The 5,681-nt window shown below is 39.6% G+C and overlaps 1 pseudogene; it reads left to right on the top strand.

Moving 5' to 3' along the window:
- Positions 1-1,907: 1,907 nt before the first annotated feature.
- LOC114461231 (general transcription factor II-I repeat domain-containing protein 2A-like) lies at positions 1,908-3,890 on the top strand (annotated as a pseudogene).
- The last annotated feature ends 1,791 nt before the right edge of the window (positions 3,891-5,681 follow it).

The following is a 5,681-nucleotide window of genomic DNA, read 5'->3' as shown; positions in this document are numbered from 1 at the left end:
AGAACCTCAATAATACTTTGGGGGTGTTTTTGATGAGGGATTAACATTGTAACAAGATTAAACGCTCAAAAAAGTTAATTTAGCAGGATATTTATTCTTGATTTGCCCAAAATGATTTCCTCCATCAAAATTGGCCCTAATCTGCTTCCGTATAACACAATTTTTGGACCCGGCTGCAAGTCGGAGGTTTGGAGGTTTTGGAACCTTAGCTTCCAATTGTTGTTAAGGAACAGACGCCAGCTGAAAGTTAGCTTGTGTCGTTTTGTGATTCAGTTGTAAGTGAATCTAAGTTATTTGTTCGTATTTCATGTTTTTATTAAGGTACAGCAAATGGTAACAACAATTTTTCAATAAAAAAATTAAAATGAATAAATAAATAATCTTGTACCTTTGTCGATGGTCAGAAAAGGCCCCTACACCTCATAACATTTCTTTTCAGAACCCATCAACACAAGTCTAATTTTCTCCAGTTTAAAATGATATAATACATCTGTCACCCAAAGCGAAACAATAGGTGGGGCAGCAACTTTCCATTTCAAGAGAATCAAGAGGCATGCTAACAGAGTTGAAAAGGCAATGACCCTCCAACCCCCAACAGGTAGTCCTAACCCCTCACCAGTGACCCCAAATAGCAGCAAAAGAGGATTTAATGTTATATTTACACCAAGTACACAAGAATGTGCTTCACAAATACCCTCCCAATACTGCTGTATTTTGGGACGTCAAAACGTATGTATTAAAGTACTGTAGCTTCTTCCAATTTACATCTGTCGCACGTTGGGTCAATATGAGGATACATTCTTGCCAGTTTTGATCTGTGAATATGAGCTCAGTGTATCACTTTAACCCGGCCCGTCCACATGGCACGCAGGCCCCCAGCCCCAAGGGCCCCCCAGATGCGCACGGATGGGGCAGGTGAGCAACATCTAACAGCCCAGGGACCACGAGAACACCCATCTAAACCACCCAGGTCAAGGCCACCCCACAAGCCCATGGAGGTCCAGGTCTACAGTTAGATCAGTGTGTTAGTAAAGAGTCGCTTGCAGGTTAGATCATCAGGCTAAAATTAAAAAATCGAGATTCAATGCAATTAGAAAAGGAGTCCATCGCTCCTCAAAGCAGGTTATTTATTTTTTCTGAAAGCAGAAATCTTTTCCATGGAAATATATTCTATGCGGTTTATGCTTAACGATTTTTTATCTTTCCAATTCACTAATATTGTTTTTTTTTTTTTGCAAAGGCGAGTGCCGCAAGGATGGATTGTGATTGGTTTGCTGGAATATCAAGCATAGTCAGGTCTCTTATCAGACATGGATTTGGAGATAGAGGAACCCTGCAGTCCAAAATGGAGGACAGTTTTTCAGTGATTAGAAACCAAAACTGTTGAACTGGGGAACAAAGCCATACGGCATGTAAATATGAGTCAGCTGTTCCCTGGGTACACTGACAGCAGATGTCTGTTGGGGAGAAGCCCATTTTATACATTTTCTGTTGGGTAATGTGGGATCTGTGGAGGACCTTGAATTGAATTAGCTGAAGATTTGTGTTTTTAGACATCTTTAAAGTATTACAACAAATTTCTGTCCAGAAATCGGTGTTCGTGGTGATTGAGAGTTCAGCTTCCCTTTTAGCGATTGGTAAGTGATTAGAGTTAGTGTTCAAGAGTGCTTTTTGAGAGTTTTTTTTTTATTTTGTTTTTCATATATATAGCCAGTTCTGGAGGTTGGAAGGTGATTAAATCAATTGGCGTATTTTTCTTGATTGTCTCTGTTACTTGTAAGTACTGAAAAAAATTACTTTCAATTATTTTGAATGTTTGGGTTAGATCAGGGGTGTCAAACGTACGGCCCGTGGGCCGGAACCGGCCCGCCAGTGGGTTCAGTCCGGCCCACGGGATAAATCTGCATTATTAAAGAAGAATAAACTTCATTTTCTTTAAAATTTGCAGTTCCTATATTGTCCGCTAGGGGCGCTGTGTGACAGTCAGTTCTATCGCTTTACCCGCTTTTTCTGTTGACCCTGGCACCCTCTTCAGTGAAATGTCTTTGTCAAAAAAAAGAAAAGTGGACACAGAGTGTCGGATTTTTCAAGAAAAATGGACCTCTTCCTATATGTTCACGGAGGTGAATGGGAAACCCGTGTGCCTGGTGTGCATGCAGCAAGTTTCGGTGCTTAAGGAATACAATATTCGGCGCCACTATGAAACTCAGCATGGTGAAAAATACAACACCTTGCACGGAGAACTGAGAAAACAAAAGGTAAATGAAATGCTGGTGGGTCTGAGGAAACAGCAATCCGTTTTCACCCGGAGCCGAGAGGTCAGTGATGCTGCGGTGAAAGCCAGCTACGTAATTGCTAGCCAAATAGCATTAGCGTCAAAGCCGTACTGTGACGGGGAGTTCCTCAAAAACTGTATGCTGAAGGCTGCCGAAATTGTGTGTCCTGAGAAGCGACAAGCTTTTGCCAATATTAGCTTGACGAGAAATACCGTGGCAGACAGGATTTCGGAACTATCGGCAGATTTGGACAGCCAACTGAAACGCAAAGGGGAGTCATTTCTGGCATTTTCTATTGCAATTGATGACAGTACTGATATTACGGACGTCTCTCAACTGGCCATATTAATTCGTGGAGTTGACGAGACTTTGACTGTCACTGAAGAGTTTCTCGAGTTGGTGCCTATGACCGACACCACAACAGCTGAGGACATTTTCCGCTCCGTTGTTGGAGCGCTGGACAGAGTCGGGGTGGACTGGTCCCGCGCCGTAAGCCTGGCTACTGATGGTGCACCGTCAATGATCGGGAAAAAGGCAGGTGTTGTGACAAAGTTCAGAGAGAAAGTACAAGCCGCAAACGGAGGAGGTAATTTTTGGACATTTCATTGCATTTTGCATCAGGAGGCATTATGTTGCAAGTCGCTAAAAATGGATCACGTCATGGAGGTGGTTGTCCGAACTGTTAATTTCATCCGAGCCAGAGGTCTCAATCATCGTCAGTTTGACAGCTTTCTCAGTGACTGTAACATTACCCATGGTCTGCCATACCACACTGAAGTAAGATGGTTAAGCAGAGGTGCTGTGCTGAAGCGCTTCTTTGATCTACGTGGGGAAATCGGACAATTCATGGTGAAAAAAGGAAAACCTGTTAAGGAATTACAGTGCCCACTTTGGCTGCAGGACCTTGCATTTATGGTTGATATTACAGAGCACTTGAATAATCTGAACAAAATGTTGCAAGGACGCAAAAAAATTGTAACAGTATTATGACAGCATACGTGCATTCAAGTTAAAGCTCGCGTTATGGGAGACGCAGATGGCAAGCGGTGACGCTGCTCATTTTCCCTGTCTCAGAGATGTGTGCGCAGCAAGCGTTAACCCTGACGTGACACAGTACAAAGACAAGATTTCAGGGTTGCTGAGGGAGTTTGAGAAGCGATTTAAGGTCTTTAGCGAACTTGAGACAGAATTTGCAGTTTTTCGCTCACCATTCACAGTCAGAGCTTCTGATGTGCCCATTGACATGCAACTTGAAATCATTGATTTGCAGTGTGATGTAGAATTGAAGGACACATTTGCTTCTGTGGGCTTGGACACATTTTACAAGTATCTCCTACCAGGCTATCCTAAATTGACAGCACTGGCTGCAAAAATGTTGTCCATGTTTGGGACTACCTACCTTTGTGAGCAGGTCTTCTCAGTAATGAACATTAATAAAACAAAGCTTCGCTCAAAGCTCACACATAAGCACTTAAATGAGATTCTGAAACTGGCTGCTTCTCAGGACATGAAGCCTGATATTGATGCACTTGTGCAGGCTAAAAGATGCCAAGTGTCAGGGGCAAATACTGAGCAACACTAAATCCTATGGAATGCTGCTTTCAACATTGCACTATAAAAATAAACAGCTTTGAATATTTGCTGTTGTAATTGCTATGAAAGTCAGTGCTAGTCAGTAACAGATTTACAACAGGAGAGTTTTGTTAAGTAAAATATTATTTCTTATGCATGCCATATATGTTATGTATGTGAGTTTTTTTTTTTACATGTATACATTTTATTTTATATTAACAAGGAAGGGGACAAATTTACTTTATCAAATGTCTGTTTAAAACAGCTGCCACTTAAGATTTCAAGTGTGTGGAGTCAGTTCATGTGTTCAGAATTGCTTCCCAGATGTGGAAAATGGATTTTAAATCATTTCTAAATTTGTATGTGTTTGATGTATTTTAACATGCAGGACAGTGTGTTTAAGTTCCACAAAACTGTGAATAAATGTTTTGCAACATTGTACAATCACTGATCAGTTTTTATGCATAATGCACTTGAATAAATGTTAAAGTGAGTAAAAGTGTTGTTAAAATTGCACATACTTTTCTTAAAAACTCTTAGGTTGTTCATAATATATTTAGTAAAAGGGACAATTAATTTCATATAAAGATTTTTATAATTTACTTCTTCTTCTTTGCACTTTGCACTGAACTGTAAATTGTGAAGCACTTTGTGACCCTGGTCTGAAAAAAGCGCTATATAAATAAACTTTACTTACTTACTTACTTACTTACTAATACAAAAAAAAAGTCGACTTATTGTTAGTTCTATGTAATTTTGGAATGAGTTTACTAGTCTGGCCCCCTTGAGATCCGATTAAGTTGTATGCGGCCCCAAGACCAAAGTGAGTTTGACACCCCTGGGTTAGATTGTTATAAGTTCTGAGCTTATCATTTTCAAAGAGGTTTTTTTTTTTTTTTTTTTTTTGCTTTAGTGACAACTCTAACATCTGAACATTGTTTCATTATATAAAACAAAAAAAACCACTGAAACCAGGCTTTTTATGGCTAAATTATTATTATTTATCTATCTGGGTCAGAGTTAAATTCTTACTGTATTTTGGCGTTCCTCCAACTTTCTCTCCCATCAGTCTGCACACACGTAACTTCCTCTTCCTCCCGGACATACAGAGTGTCACTGCGTTCCCCGTTTTTTTATCGTTTTATCTCACCATCACCACACTATCCATGAGTTCCACACATGCGCTGCTGGGAACGTTAACTCTCATACGTAGCGCCATTGTCTGTCCTCTCCCTCTTAGCTCTGCTGAGCATGGATGATCTCTCATCCAAAGGTGCGCTGCTACCTCCTACGTATCACCTATTATTTTGCTATCTGGCTCACAGGCTGGGGGTATTTTGTACCCCCCCCCCCCCAGATCTCATCCAACTCAAAACTGTCCAAATGATTTATAAAACAAGTAAAGGTTTACTTCCAAAAGGTTTGCAGAAAAGATTTTTAGAGAGAGAAGGGGAAAACAATTTAAGAGAACTGCCTTTCAAGATGAAAAATGCTAGAACAACAGTCAAAAGGATGAGTATAACAATATCAGGGGTTAAATTATGGAACTGTGTAAGGGATGAAATAAAACAACATGAAACAGTTTAAAAAGTTTTTTAAAATCATATATTGTTAGTAAGTATAAAAAAGAAGAGCAACAATTTCACCAGGTACATGGCATATATACATTCATGTGTATGTACCTATGTATATATGTTTGATGTGAATGTATACTCTGTATATATAAAACATGTGTAGAATATATAGTTAAAACAGTAATATAAGCTAAAAAAAAATGTGTGTGATTATCTAGAGAGCCTTGTTTAGTTTTATTGTTATAAGGTAGGTTTGTAT

This window comes from Gouania willdenowi, chromosome 1 (genome assembly GCF_900634775.1).
Source record: "Gouania willdenowi chromosome 1, fGouWil2.1, whole genome shotgun sequence".
Taxonomy (NCBI): domain Eukaryota; kingdom Metazoa; phylum Chordata; class Actinopteri; order Blenniiformes; family Gobiesocidae; genus Gouania; species Gouania willdenowi.
This window is presented reverse-complemented; position numbering and strand designations above follow the sequence as displayed.